We start from the raw sequence: 15,852 nt of genomic DNA on the forward strand, positions 1-15,852 counted from the left end.
AGTAAATTTGTAAAGGAAAAAAAAGGATCTAATTAAAAGCAGAAGAAAAGACTTCGTGTTGACTTATAATTTGAAAAAGATTAAATTCCTGGTTAATTAAGATTCTCAGAAGCTCCAATTCAGTGTGTACTTACTTAGTGAGTCAACTAAGTCGTTGTCTATTCTCCCAATAAGTTGACAAGCTTTACAAATAGTATAATATTAGTACACTAATGGTACTAAGTTGACAAGCTTTTCATGATAGGTTCTTTATTTTTGCATTCTTCACAGGAGATCAATTGCTTACTCTTTGCAACACAAGAAAACACATTTTGGGGTTGATTCAAAGTATGAACAGAGAGACAGACTGGTGCAATTTAATGACAGTTTTACCTTCTAAACTGTTAAATTAGTGGCTAAGGCTGAATTCAATTCAACTGTTTAACTAAACGCTTCCGATCTACATCAGTTGATACCATCGTTAAGTCGATTCTAAAATTGATAAGATGCCAAAAAAAATACAAATCGGTCGTGTTCGAGGTCGAGGAGGTGTGCCATAATATTTTAATGCGTTAAGGGAACATATAATGACAAAAGGTATGTTGGTTCGACATAACATCGATGGTATTTTTGATGATCTTCCTCAAGATGATGAAGCTACCGATGAAGTTTTTCCCGGAGAACACGGAGTAAACTTTGTGATGGTTTCTCATATTTACTATAAATAAAAGGTACAACTCATTGAACCAACATACGAAGTTTCGTTTTGGGTTCCCAGCATACATCCTTCTTCCATACGGTACATAAATTTTTTTCCACTACATCAGTTCATATTTTTGGAGATTATCATCAACAAGTTACACATGTAGAACATGGCACCGGCAAGATTCAAGGACGAATCTTCTCCAACACCGGTAGAATGATGAAGGGAGATTTATGGAAACTAAATCTATTATTTTTTTTAATTATTATTTATATTTTATTAATGATATTTTTAGTAGAAAATAATTAAAATTTGGATTATTTAATTAGGTGATTTTAGAATAGTCTAGAAGTTTATTTTAAGAGTTTTAATAAGTTAGGAAAGCTGCCTAAATGTAGTAGATACCTTGGGAAACAATTATTTTTATACTTTTGTTAAGTTTAGAGTTTGTTTAGGGGAGTTCCAAAAACGAAAAATTAGTAGAGTTCATACTGAGGTCTAAATAATCAACATATTCATAGTTTTGATTCTTCGGAATTGCGAGGTCGGAATTATTGTTCATAGTCGTTATTTTTAAGAATAATTATAGGTCTGAACAATCTATAAGTTACTTTTTCTATTTTTATTCTGTTGTGACGATAATTTCACCTTTTAAACGCTTCCGATCTGCATCAGCATGTTTTAAAATTTGTTTAGTTTGATTTTCTCGAGGACTGGCGAAGTCTAAGTGTGAGGGAATGTGTTAGGTGTCTAAAACACCTTGATATTCATCTATTGTTTATGCTTTCTTTGCTAAGTTTTCTTGTAAATTATGTATCTTATGTTTAGTTTTTAGTTTTAAGTACTTTGGAGTCATTTGGAACAAATAAGAAGAGACGCCCCTTAAAAAGGCAAAAGTTCATTTCATGTGCAACTACTATTGGAGGCGAATTATTTCTTCATCTCTGTCTGAAAAGCATGTCGGATTTAGTGATGTAAATTTATCTAGTCAGAAAAGCATGACAGCTTTAGTGATGCAAATTTATCTAGTCAAAAAAGCATGACAGCTTTAGTGATGCAGAGAAAGTGAAGAGAAGAAGTGTATATGAGAAGTAAGAGAGAGAAGACTGTTGTTATTGAAAGCACGATGAAGGAAAAGGATTTGTCATCCTCCGGTGGCTCGTATCATCTTTTGGGGTGCCTTAACTCATTCTGGGTACCCTTTATTTATTATATCTGGGTGGTTATATCCATTCCCACTCTTACACGTGACCTGAAATTCAGAGAAGAATAATTTGTTTCTTCATCTTAAACCAAGATGGCGGCCCTCACTGAATACAGAATAAAGTCCTTCACACTTTTATTTTAGTGCTAACTGCTAGACCCTTGTCGAATTTCATTACAGGAAACTCAATAAGTTTGCTACTGATGTCAAATGTATGTTTAAGCAAGATTCACATAAATGAGTAACTAAGATGGCAATTTGCTTGCTGCAGGAGCCAAGATGTCTCTTTGCTCTATCAAAAAGCATGAGTTTGGTTTCCGCATATCATATGTAGTGTACTAGTGTGTCTATCTGAGCATATGCGTAACTGGTTTAGTTTAGTGGCATTCCTACCTTTGTATGTTTCTGGGGTATCGATCAAGGAACTCGACATATATGCAGGCATGGTTGCGTCTGTTTTCATGCCTCAGTTACATGTTTGTATGTTGTTCTTTTTGATAAATCTCTTAACCTAAGCCTAATGTATCCTTAAATTGTTATGGGTCTCTTAAGTAAATTAATAGTTACTTGGGTTCTCGAATAAAAAGTGTCATTTCTTTTTCTTTTTAAACGGTAAAAAGAAGGGTTCATTTTTGGATCATCCAACAGTTTCCCAATAGTTTTCCCTGCTAGTAATTTGCTTTTGGACGCATTTAGTTAAATCTAACGGTGGCTATAGATGCGTCAGTAACTTTTAGTACATACTGCCAAAAGCTAATGGTGGCCATCTCCAGTGACTTATAGGCTCTTTATTAAGGCTGGTTACCTGGTCTTTGTCATTGGAACAGTTTATTCATTCATCTCTAGTCTTATTGCACTTCTTTCTTGTTCTTGAGGCTGGTAATGGGTTGTTTCTTTATCAATTCAGGTATGCTCTTGACAAACATGGTTGGAACCAAACCTTGTTCTTCTCCTGCTGCTGCAAATTTTAATCTTATTGATTCAGATGGGGAGTTGCTTGATAATCCCACTGATTACAAATCTCTGGTAGATGCCCTTCACTATCTTACTTTGACTAGAATGCTGGAATATAGCTTCTTAAATATGTCTATTCAAAACCGTAACATCATACTAATTATACCTTATGCTGAAAACATCCTTAACTCTGGCATTAGCATTTTCTACAAGCTAGATAACACATATATACAACTATCAGTTCATACCAAAACTGGAAACATTCATCATGTAAGTTCTGATTTAGGTACAACATCGACATGACTGTATCAGTACGTACAACCAATCCTTTGCTATTTCTGAACTGGGCATCACCAACCAGAGCAGCATAACAACAGGTTACAAAGCACTGTATGAGTTCAGTAGAAATAAATGAAAACATATCAAAACAGAATAGGGTACAATGACTTAGCTAAGAGGATTTTGAGTTACATCAAAGGTACTCTTGATAACCGGATTTGTTTTACCAGGGGGGGTGGCTCTCCGTTTCATGGGTTTTCTGATGCAGATTGGACTGACAGCAGGTCTACTGGTAGATGCATATTCTTTGGTTCAAATCATATTTCTTAGTCTGCCAAGAATACAAGCTATTGTCACAAGGTCTTCCACTGAACCTGAGGGCTTCTGCATTGCTGCATCTGAGATTGTTTGGGTCTGTCAGCTTATAAGGACATGCATTTCTAACTTTCTCACCTTCCTAAACCTGGCTGACCTTAGTTCTTTTTCTTTTGCTTCCAATCCTTTGGCTTTGTAAGGCGATGAGCTTGCGTGTTGATTTTCACTATGTTTGGCCCAGATGATACCACCGTCTCCCTCGCACCTTTTTTGTTGACAACTGATTGAGCAATACTCTTTGTAATTCATTCTTGGATCCAATGGTGGTTAAAACATAAAAATGCATTAGAAAAGATTAGAGCATGTTTGGTACAGTTTTCAAAAACAGTCTTTTTAAAATAGTTTTCCACTGTTTTAAAAACATATCATTTTTTCCTTGTTTTCATTTTCTAAAAATTATTTGGTAAACTGTTTTTGAAAATGTAAAGATTCGTCTTCAGTTCACTCTCATTTGTAGTTGTAGGAGTTAGCTTGCCAGGGTTCATGTAATTTTTCATCCTAGCCAAACTACCTTTAATCTTTTGTATCTCTCCTTTCATTTCAGTCTCAGAATTCTTATAATTATTGACAATACCCTTTAATTGATTTTGAATAATTTTCAAGTTGTCTTTAATATTTTTGATTTCACTCTCCAACAGTCTTTAAAACCTTTAATTCATCTAGGATAACTTTTAATAAGACTTCACCTTCGAAATATATACGAACGTACTCCACCCCCGGTAAGGCCAAATCCACATGCAGTACCCAACAGAACGAAGCCACCTAACTGTTTCATGAATGTGGACTCGGTCCAGGTTGCTTTATTATTTAAGTAAGAATAGTTTTATTAAAAAGTGAAAAACGAAAAAAAAAAAATCAAGGTCAAAACTTACGAAATGCTTATAATTTTGTTAGGAAGATGTATAAATGCATGAACCAGGTCGTAAGTTGTTAATGGGTCCGGATGATCGACAACCCTTAACCAAAAATCCATATTAATACTGGAATCCCTTCACTTTTTTCTTATTTTCACTACTTCCCCAGAAACAAAAAATCTTGATTTTGGATCTGAAAAAATAAAGATGGTCCTGAAGATCTCATCAACAATCAGGTCGGGGAAATAATTGACATCAAGATTTATCCAAAACTACAAGGGTGGTGGTAGAAATGGAGTTGAGGAAACTCATATTTCTAATTATCAGGTATATTGGTTGGACATTTTGATGTTTCTTTGATTTATTTTGATGTTTTACTTGTGATACCCTTGTAATAGATCATGTTTTGAGTAAGATTATGATGAAAGACATAGAGGGACACCAGAAATCCTATTTTAGGATGACAAAATGTTGAGATGTCTTGGATTCTCTCTGATGCATTTTCATCATATATAGTTGGGTTTTTCTTAAGGTTAAGCTTATTTGTGCAATGGATTTTGATTAGAGAGTTCTATTACAAGGGTATTACAAGTAAAACATCAAAATAAATCAAAGGAACATCAAAATGTCCAACCAATATACCTGATAATTAGAAATATGAGTTTCTCAATTCCATTTCTACCACCACCCTTGTAGTTTTGAATAAATCTTGATGTCAACGATTTTCCCGACCTGATTTTTGATGAGATCTTCAGGACCATCTTTCTTTTTCCAGATCCCAAATCAAGATTTTTTACTTCTAGAAAAGTAGTGAAAATAAGAAAAAAGTGAAGGGGGTTCCAGTATTAATATGGATTTTTGGTTATATGTTATCGATCACCCGGACCCATTAACAACTTACGATCCGGTTCATCCATTTATGCATTTTCCTAACAAAATTATAAGCATTTCGTAAGTTTTGACCTTGATTTTTTCTCATTTTTCATTTTTTAATAAAACTACTCTTGCTTAAATAATAAAAAATTCTTAATCTTTCATTTTTGATTTTTTTTATTTCAGTTTTTTCTTACATTTAATCTTTATGTAGTAATAAATTACATTTTTAAGATTTTTATATTTTCTTAATACCCCGGTACCCGAAACTCTAAACGAGTCCGGTTTCGAGTCCATAAATTCAGGAACCGAATAGGAACCTGACCCGACCTTTGTAAGTAGTACCCTGGTCTAGTAGTACCCCGAAAGACACCAAGACTACTAATAGGGAGTATGGGTATACTAGGGAGGGACGAATTTTGATTTCATATCCGACAAAGCCATGTCAAGTTTATTCTATATGTAAATTGAAACCCTCCCCAATAAACTGGTACACCCCATTAGCAACGTGTTTAGACAACCCAAACAACCTAACCTTATATAAACAAGGATTAAGGAAAAGAACGTTCAACCAATAAAAAACAATGCAAATTTGCGGAACAAAATGAGTATTGGGGAGGAAATAGAAGGATATTTTGGCTATAACTGAAGAGCAGAAGTCGTTTTACCTCCAAATAGTGCATTCCTCCTTTATGCTTACCTTCAAAAAGCTACCTTCAAAAAGCAAACCAAGAGCTTAATAAGAACATGATGCATTCTTACAGTGCCAAAAAAAAGAAAATGGAAACATACCAAAGCAGCAGATTGAAGCCGGAAGAACCTTTGTATGCCTAAGTTAACAAAAGATGCAAAAGTAAAATAGGATGATGTTGAAATTTTTGGATGGATACAAGATGCTAATCCAAAAACCGAAAGCCTTTTTGTCCGGGAGCAAGTCCCTAATAGGGCTAGAGACTATCTCGTGAAGAATCACGCCTCTCCATAATTGTATGACAAATTTTTAGACCGGCTTGCCTGCATAAACACAATCCATCCAAGAATAGAAACGGGTCTAGTTCTGGGTCCTAAAGTTGGAGTCGTTAACAACTTAGCAACCAACGGGTAATTACCCGATTGGACCCCAATCTTAACAGGTAACACCCATCGGGTAATGGGTCTAACTTTTATTTACCTTTTGAGCAAAACAAAGCTATTTTGTTATTTTCGGCTTAGATTTTTTTCACTTTTTTTTGTTCTTTTCCAACATTTAATCTTCACTCATTACATTAATTAAAAACAATAGTAAATTTTTGAACTTTCTTTTTATAGTTCTCTTGAGACCCAATGATACCCAGAACCGATGGGTATCCGAAAATTTTAACGGGCCCGGTTATGGGACCATGGATTTAGGAACCGAACCCGACTTTTATAAATAGGTCAGAGTCCGGTCCGGTCAGGTGATACCCGGGAGGATCCGGTCCCATTAACGGCCCTAGTTGCAGGGCTACGGGGATGATTTCCCCTTCACAATCCTGTCGGCTGCGGAGTTACAGGGGGAATTCCCCTTTCACAATTTTTCCATGCCGGTTTACAAGTTCACCAGTTTTACGTTCCTACTAAGAAGACAATTGGAAATATTTACCAATATTTAACTGTTCAACAAGCTAGAATTCAAGTCACTCAAGTCAGCTTACCTTTTTTATTGAAGTTTCAGCGAGGCATTTCACTTTACCAGCATGCTTGTAAAAGGAGCTACACGTGCTGCCAAATATGCAGGATAACCACTATCAGCTGACATCTGAGCCTGCATATAACATTTTATTCAACAAAATCAGTACATCATTTTGTAATGCACCAGGGAACCATATAAATAATAAATATATTTCATCCCCAATAAACCCCGATCTTTAGCAGTTATGAGAACTAACGTCACAGAGCAAAAAAGAAAACAAAAAAGAACGGAAGGGTTTGATGGAGCAGAGCTGGATAGCTAATTCATAAGCATGTAAAACTGAAGTAAAATAATTCCAGGATAGACAGAACAATACGATGATTGAATTGCTAGTCATTCTCTACAAAATTAAGTACTCGAGACAGAATAGTGTTCGTGTTTGTATATGTACAAGTTACACCAGTGAAATAGCCCCTAGGTAAACCTACAAAACATAATTATTATCGAGAAGTCATGGAACAGGACTGACAAATCTGTTCTGACCTACACAAGACAATTATTACCAAGAATGTTGGGAGTCGATCTTGCTTAGGCAATACTGATAGATGCAGAAGTAACAGGATCAGATACTAGGATCATCATATGTTACATGATACTACGTTGATGATATATTGTTGGCTACTAATAATCATCATATGTTACGTGATACTAGGATTTTTCTCTCGACTAATTTTCAGATGAAAGACTTAGGAGAAGCTTCCTATGTCCTACGTATTAAGATAAGTCGTGACAGAAACAGGGGTTTATTGGGTTTATCCTAAGAAGCTTATGTAAAGAAGATTCTGAAAAGGTTCGAAATGCATAATTGTGCAGCTGGTGAAGCACCTATTGTTAAAGGTGATACTATTAATAACTACAGTTTCCTAAATCAGAACTGGAAAGGAGTCAAATCAACTCAAAACGGTATGCATCAGCAGTCGGTAGCTTAATTTATGCCATGAGATGCACCCGTCCAGATTTGAGTTTTGTTGTGGGTATGTTGTGACGCTATCAACACAATCCAGGTGAATCTCATTGGAAGGCAGTAAAAACAAACTGTTTCGATACTTGCAGCGAACGAAGCATTTTCAGCTTGTTTACAGAAGATCGAAAGAGTTAGAAGTCGGATGTTTTTCCGACTCTGATTTTCTGGGATCGGATAGTCTGAAATCAAAAGGGTGGCCACTTACATTTCTTTTACTTAAATGTTCTTCAAAATTCAGAAAGAATTTGTTACTGACCAAAGTGGGAGATTTTAGCTTTACTTTGGTTTAGCAACAAATTATGCTTTGATTTAACTAACTTGGATTAGTGTAATCCTAATCAGAAAGTTTTAAGATTTAGATTACGTACGAAAGATGCTGTTGTGGTTGAAGGGTACATGTGGAACTAATATCTCTTGAACTATTACAGGTGGGAGGTAGCATACAAGTTCACAATGTGTTGTTATGGGGATGTCCATCAACTGATGATGGCAGGTAGAAGGACACTTGTCCTTGTGAAGCATGTGGTGGACTCCATTCTAGCCTCTTTATACCATCATTCAGTGACACGGGGAGATAGAATTAAAGTTTACTAAAAAGAAAAGCAACCTAGTACCAAGATATTGCTCTCTGATTAAATACCATATCTGTCACATAATCTAAGGTATGTACCTAACTACATCTGCCTGTATAAATGAACTGTCTAGTTAAAAGAATAGAAGATCATAAACATACAGTAAAGTCAGCATAAAGTAAACGTTTCTAAACATGCTAAATGAAGTCTAAATCATGCTTTAACCTAAGGTAATCATGTTTAGTTGCTGAATTTCTAACAACAAGCTGCAAAAGGAAACAACTTACTCTCTATGAAGCACATGACAGCAAATGCTGGTCCAATACCGAGTACTTCCTTAAAAGTATCGGGTCCACTCTTCCAATATTGAAAGCTATAATTATCAGACTCTGTAGGTGTGGAAACAAGCACGCATCTATTACCAAACCATTGAATAGCAAATATGGAACTTCAGATCAACTATCTATGTAATAAACCTGAAACGCTAAGACCAAAAATAAGTCGGTGAAAACTTCAAATGGCTGGTGCTCCACAAAACTACTTTTAGTTGTCTGCGAGAAATCAAGAAAAAAACTGAGCACCCAGAAACAATTACAATACAAGGAGATTACATAGAAATTGGTTCCTTTTTTACTCTTTTCCGACCTTTAGTTGTTGTATTTTCCCACTAATTCTACGGAGAGCCTTACATAGCATAATCACCCAACACAAACTCTATAGATCCACCGCGATAAAGGCTGTTGGCAGCATAAAATAAACTATCTAGCATTACATGCATAAACACAGTACTAAGCATGCACATGTCTCCTTTATATCTTAATCCTTGATTATGAGAATTCTACCGCTTTTCCAGTCCATAAGGTATGGTTTCTTTTAACAAGATATATCAAGATGGTCCATACAATAAAACAAAAACTCATCCATTAAATCTGCCATTCATTTGGTGAACCCATGTATATTTGCAATTACAAATCAAATCAGAAAAACAATGCACTAACCTTAACCATTGTCTCATAAATGGGAGAAACGACTTGTTCAAGGTAAGACACAGAACCACTATCACCAGTACAGCTAACAGCTGGCTGCGCCTCGCCTTAGTCCAATATCACATTCAGCTCTTTTGCCATCTGCATACCAAAGAAACTCAAGTCTAAAAAGGCAGACGTGGAATTTTCAAAACTCAAGCACATCATTAAGCCATAGTCTAGATTAGAAGGCTTGGAACTCCGTCTTAGTTAAAAAATTATGCCAGCAACTCTGTAATACATGCTACCTTATATAATCAAACTGACTCTTTATGCAACTATCAAGTACTTTTACGAAAAACCTCAGTAACAGCTTCTTATCTATCTTCTATTAATGTGTAAGAAAGAGTATTGATCGGATCAACCTAACCCCCCAAAACCCAGTATCTAACTTAACAGTTCCATTTTGAATCGCAAAATAGTACAAGATAATACAACGCGAGTTTGAATGGTAAATTTTTGTTGAGTTAGAATAATCTTACTGGATTAGCTTTAACAGGTAGGCTAAGACGAGCATGCTCTGTAGCAATTTAGAGTTTTCATCATTTAGATAGATCATGTCCAGAAAAGCCTCTTCAGGACGCAAACAAAGAAGGGCAGGAAAAAAGAACACACAACCACTAGAAAAACAAATGATGCAAAGCTGGTAAAACTTATCAAAATTCAATCTCTTTCAAGAGATAGAATATACTTGATTCCCAGCGTGTCCCTGGCGAACGATTTTGGCTACGAAAGAACTATATCAACCAACAAAGCCAAGATTGCTCACCTAATCAAACATAGCCAACTAGAATATCCACACCAGGGAAAAAGAGGAAACCAAATGTAATTGGTAAGTTACCCGCCTATCTGTGTCTCATCAGATCCCAGAAGGACTAGTATGTGACAAATAAGACTAGACAAACTATCTAAAATAAGTTTGCCCACAAATCATATAGAATAGCCAAGTAAAATATTGGCAACAGGGAAAAAGAGGAAATCAAATGAATATTGATGACCTCGGCAAAGTTGCATCTACCAAAAAGTCATAAGACCTAATAACACATCCAGTACACTTTTGTGCATATTAACAAGAATATTTGGCTACAAAGCACCAGGATCAACCACCAAAACATCGATGATCCCAGATATATCACAGCATAGCCAAGCAATATGTATAGGCAACAGGGAAAAAGAGGAAACCAATTAGATATTGATGACCCCGGCAAAGTTGACCCCTTGGAAAGGGAAAGAGCAGTATGAGGTACTAAACTATACGACACTAAGTACTACTCAGCCTATATATTCCACCAGTGAACAAAATATTGCCTCAATAGAAGTAAGGTATCAACTCAGATGCCTCCCCATTGGATGAAAAAGGAACAATTAAAAGTAAAATGCCAGTGCAAAGTTCAAAAATCTCAGCAAGACTAAAGTTTCAAATTAAGCAAGATTGTAAACCCAAACAACAAAGCCAGATACTGAAACAGTTAAGCATCAACATTTCGTTCTCGTAAAAGTACACTTCTACCGAAGATTGTCTCTGATTAACACAGTAACTACTATCGCATGATTTTTCACCAATCAAAGTTAATCTCAAGGATAGGTGGATGTAAGTTAATGTGAATGGTACAACAAGAAAAACGGAGCTGAATCTTCATCTAAGCACTAAAAATGGAACAAGCAAGAATGAAAATGCATCATATGGATCGACTGGGAGAGTCTATGGTGTTGTTGTCCATGCTTCAAGAGCCACATTATGAGGATCGTGAATTAGGCGGGGGGAAATACCAATCGATAATAACCTACATATAAGAAATTACTACTACTAACCTGATGAAAAAAGAAAAGTTCCGGAAGTGTGATACAGGAATCCAAATTCTGGGGAGACCGAAAGAAACCCTTGGCAACCAAGCAGCCAGATTCCTTTAACCTATAAATCACAAAACACGATATTTCAGATGCATTATGCACACTAATCAGAGATATTATCTTGAACCACATGACAAAAGTTAAATAAATACATTTCTGGATAAACAACCCCATTGCAAGAAACAAGAGACGGATTCCTTTTAACCTACAAATCAAAAAACACAATACAAAACTAACAGGGAAAACGAAACTCAGTTCTTGTAGATGCACAGATGCAATACATACTATGAAAGACTGCCATTTGATAACAAAACGCAAATTATAACAGCAAGCACTAATCCTGATTCAACTTCCCAAAAGCACAGATGAATCTCTGCAAAACCAATTTATACCAAATTAATCAAAGCAACAAATCTGTAATTTCATAAGGAAAGAAAATTAAACATAAAGATTAGGGTTTCCACTACAAACCTATTTCATTTCCAAATCATATCCGGTAATTGACAAAAATGAGCAAGTCAAATTTGTAAGTAATCCACAGAACAAAGAAGGAATCAGCAACGGAGAAGTGATATGGTTTCACAACAGCTACTACTACAGCTCCTTTAGTCTTTAAAACAATTACAGTTGATTGAAGCTGCAAATAAACAAAACCCCAAAATCATGAAGAAAAGACATAGGAATTATCATTCTTCACTATAGAATTCACTTTCGTTGTTGTACCTTGATGCTTATTCGGTATAGTAGACTTCGTTTACCTTGTGCATCTTTTAAGGTACAAATCCAACTGAACACACCGATTCACCATTTGTACGATCCAGATCTAACTGGAAAAAACAGAATTAAACAAAATAAATTTATCATTCGCAGATTCATCTCAAAATCAAAAGCACGAGTAACGAGTTTACCTGATTCTTCTACTCAGCAACTTTCTAGGGTTTCTACTTGAATCTTCCTTTCTCAAAATCTAATTTCTAGGGTTCGCGAAATCAGATTATTTGAAGATAGATTTGATTTTCTGTAAAATGAATTTGCAGATATGAGATTAGGTTATTGATTTCGAGTTAGTTTAAGGAATTTTTTCTTTCTGAGAGGAGGAGAAAGAAAAAGAGCCTTCGGAAAGGTCCAGATCCTCTGTTATCGTAAATATGCCTGTCCCTCTGTTCCGCACAATGGAAGAGCGACTCGTGGTTGTACTAAAATTGATTTTGAATTAAATTTAGTTAATTTAGGATAAGACATATATTAGGAAGTATATATACTCTTTCCAAATTTGGTTATCGGAAAGGACAAGTACCTTTGAGGCTTCGACTGTTACATTGTAAAAAAATACTTCCCCCTTCTCATTATCCTCGCGTTTTTAGGGGCCACTCAAAAGAATTTAGGGGCCAACAATAAAACAAAAAAGGTCACCCAAAGGAAAAATGTAGCCAGCCCTTATCTCGCGTAATTCGTAATGGCGAAATTACCCTTATATATTCGGAGGATATGATAACATTGTTATCCTCCGATTGCAATCGGAAACCAAAATATTTGTAAGACTTCCGATTGTAGTCGGTGCAGTATTAGAATGATTTTTTTTTCATTTTTTCATTTCTTTTGCATTTGTGAGTTATTAGAGTTATAGAGAAGAGGTTGAAGGAAAAAAGGGAAAAACCATTTTATTTCACTACAAAAATGGATGGATATGAAGAAGAAGGTGAGAATCATGACGAAGAACAAAATGTTGAGGGTTCACGACCGTTTAGAGAAGACGATTTGGGGTATATGTTGAATGATCCAAACTTTTGTGGAGAGGAAAACCTAGACGACCCTTTCATGGAAGAAAATGGAGAATCGCATGATATTGAAGCTAACGATGCATGTAAAACACAGGTATTGTGTTAAGAAACTCAAATACTCGATTTGCATGGTTTGTGTGCTTTTGTAAACAAGAAAAACCGATTATTGCATGCATTGAATGCCATGAACTACCCAGATTCGGTAGATAATTTCTAGAATAAACTTACGAATATAACACATTGAGTACCAAATATGTATATTCGGTAGTTACAAGATACTAGTTTACTGCCGAATATGAGAAAAACCCCAAACTGGTTTTCCAAAAATATCTACATTCGGTAGTTATGTAGAGTTATTTACCTCCGAATGGCCCCAAAAACGAATTCCTCAGAAAATTTCAAAACTCAGTATTCTTATCCTTTACAATCGGTAATAGTTTAACATTATTTGACTGCCGAATAAAACAGTGGCCTCAAAATAAAATTTTCGAAAACTTGAAAATCGGATGTTTATCGATTAAAGTTATCTCCCGGTTATTTATATTCGGCTGGTTTACTATATATTTTAGCTTCCGATTATATCATTTTTTGCACTCAGTAAACTGTGTACATTCATTTGCATAAATCGGGTGTTTTGGGTAACCGATAGGATTCCGAATATAAAGTATTCGGAAGTTTGACTTATTTAATGACCTCCGATTATATCATTTTTTTCACTCAGTAAACTGTGTACATTCATTTGCATAGATCGGGTGTTTTGGGTAACCGATAGAATTCCGAATATAGAATATTCGGAAGTTTGACTTATTTAATAACCTCCGATTATTGTATAATAATTTGTTGCTTTCATATGCAGGCCGTTGAAGAGTTTGTTGATGACTTCTATTTGAGGCCCGACACTTCCCTATACTATGCAAACGATTTGGTATACTCATTACTACTTTTTTCTTTTTTTCAAAATTTATATGTTAAATGGTTATGCTTATTAGATTTGTTTTGTTTTATGCACGTTTAGACATTTGGAAGTAAGAAGGAGGCAAAGGAATGGCTTTTGAACAAGGCAAAAGATAACATGTGCGTGGTAGTTCAAAATAATCATGTTAGTGACACTCGATTTGAAATGATTTGTGAGCGGGGTGGGACGCGAAAGAGTCACGAGGGAAATAATAGTAAGTACATACGGAAGACGAATAGGAAATACCGAAGCAATACCAAGAAGATAGGATGCCCATTTAAGATTGTCTTCTATAACCCCGATGGTATTAAAGGTAAAAAGTATAAAATGTATAAAGTTGATAACGGTTGTCACAACCATGATGATCCGTTGGATTTAATTGGACATGTAATGGTTTCCAAGTTAAAACCACATCAAATGCAGACGGTGAGGTCTATGCGGATCCAAAAAGCGAGTGCGATCTTAAGTAAAATAAAGACGGACGATCCCGACAACTTGTCTTCTTTGTCTACAATTAAGTCGGCCATAGCTACGATCAAAAGGACTGATTGGGATGGTAGAACGGTCATGCAACAATCGGACTGGTTAGCGGAGTTACACGGATACACCTTGAAAAGGGAAGAAAAGGATGGTATAGTGGTTCGTATTTTCTTGGCACATCCCTAAATGATCCAATTGGCTCAATGCTTTCATCAAATTTTGTTGATAGATGCTACTTATAAGACAAACAAGTATAACATGCCGTTGTTGAACATTGCTTGCCATACTTCGGACAAAAACACGTTTACGATTACATGGGGTTTAATGGATCATGAGAACAATGTGAGTTTCATTTGGATGTTGGAGACGTTGATGTCCATTTATAACGGTGATAATTTTCCAAGGGTTATTGTAACGGATAACGATCAAGCCTTAATGCATGCAATAGCGGTAGTGTTTCCGGAAGCCCAAAACAATGTACGTGGCACATTCAATGCAATCTCAAAACCAATTGTCATCATCATTTCCAAGCTAAAAGACCAAGGAAGGGTACCAAAAGGTCAAAGGAAGAGGATGAGCGCATTAGTAAATTAACCTTGGAAGAACGTAAGGAAAAGGATAGGCTATTTGAAGAAAAGTGGAAGGAGGATGGAATAATTTGGAAAATGTTCATGAAAGCATGGGACAAAATCGTTTGGTCGATGACCGAGGAAATTTACGAATGTAACTTAAAGAAATTTGAGGATGAATACGGCACGGACTACCCAAAACCGGTTGAGTATTGTAAAACACAATGGTTAACGATTAAGGAGAGGTTTGTGTTTGCATGGACATATGAATATCGTAACTTCAAGAACGAGGCGACAAGCATTGCGGAGGGGTCTCATGGTCGACTAAAGAAAATACTAATTGGTAGTCAAAATGGAGTTGTGTCGATCCAAGAAGCAATCCATGAATTCACCAATCGTGATCTCGTAAAGATTAGGAAATGTATGCAATTTAGTGTACACCAATTCCCGATGGAACATATTAAGGAAAAATTGCTTCTAAGGGGAGTTGTTCATAAAGTTTCAAGATGGGCAATAAATCGCATGATGAAACAATTGAAGTTATATAAAACTTATGATGACGAGAATACGGTTTGTGTTTGCAAGGATATGATAGGTATTGGACTCCCATGTCGTCATAAGTTGGGTAGGTATGTTGAAGTGATTGACATCGATGATATTCACCCATTTTGGAAGCAATTAAATTTCACTCCGAACACCCCGGTAGTTGATGGTCCGTCTTTC

At 35.8% G+C, this 15,852-nt stretch overlaps 1 long non-coding RNA gene across 11 annotated transcripts; it reads right to left on the reverse strand.

The window, feature by feature from the left end:
- Positions 1–3,028: 3,028 nt before the first annotated feature.
- Positions 3,029–12,543, reverse strand: LOC113355347. 11 transcript variants are annotated; one of them, XR_003362379.1, is made up of 10 exons: positions 12,253–12,543; positions 12,068–12,171; positions 11,816–11,981; positions 11,630–11,717; positions 11,306–11,405; positions 9,467–9,595; positions 8,756–9,019; positions 6,895–7,004; positions 5,890–5,935; positions 3,029–3,744 (listed from the first exon to the last, which is right to left on the reverse strand). It is a non-coding gene; the product is annotated as an uncharacterized LOC113355347 (long non-coding RNA). The 11 variants fall into 11 exon arrangements; XR_003362371.1 differs by having other exon boundaries at positions 3,029–7,004; positions 8,756–8,857; positions 8,945–9,019; XR_003362372.1 differs by having other exon boundaries at positions 3,029–5,935.
- Between the last annotated feature and the right edge of the window lie 3,309 nt (positions 12,544–15,852).

The sequence above is a fragment of the Papaver somniferum genome, chromosome 3 (assembly GCF_003573695.1).
Source record: "Papaver somniferum cultivar HN1 chromosome 3, ASM357369v1, whole genome shotgun sequence".
Classification (NCBI taxonomy): domain Eukaryota; kingdom Viridiplantae; phylum Streptophyta; class Magnoliopsida; order Ranunculales; family Papaveraceae; genus Papaver; species Papaver somniferum.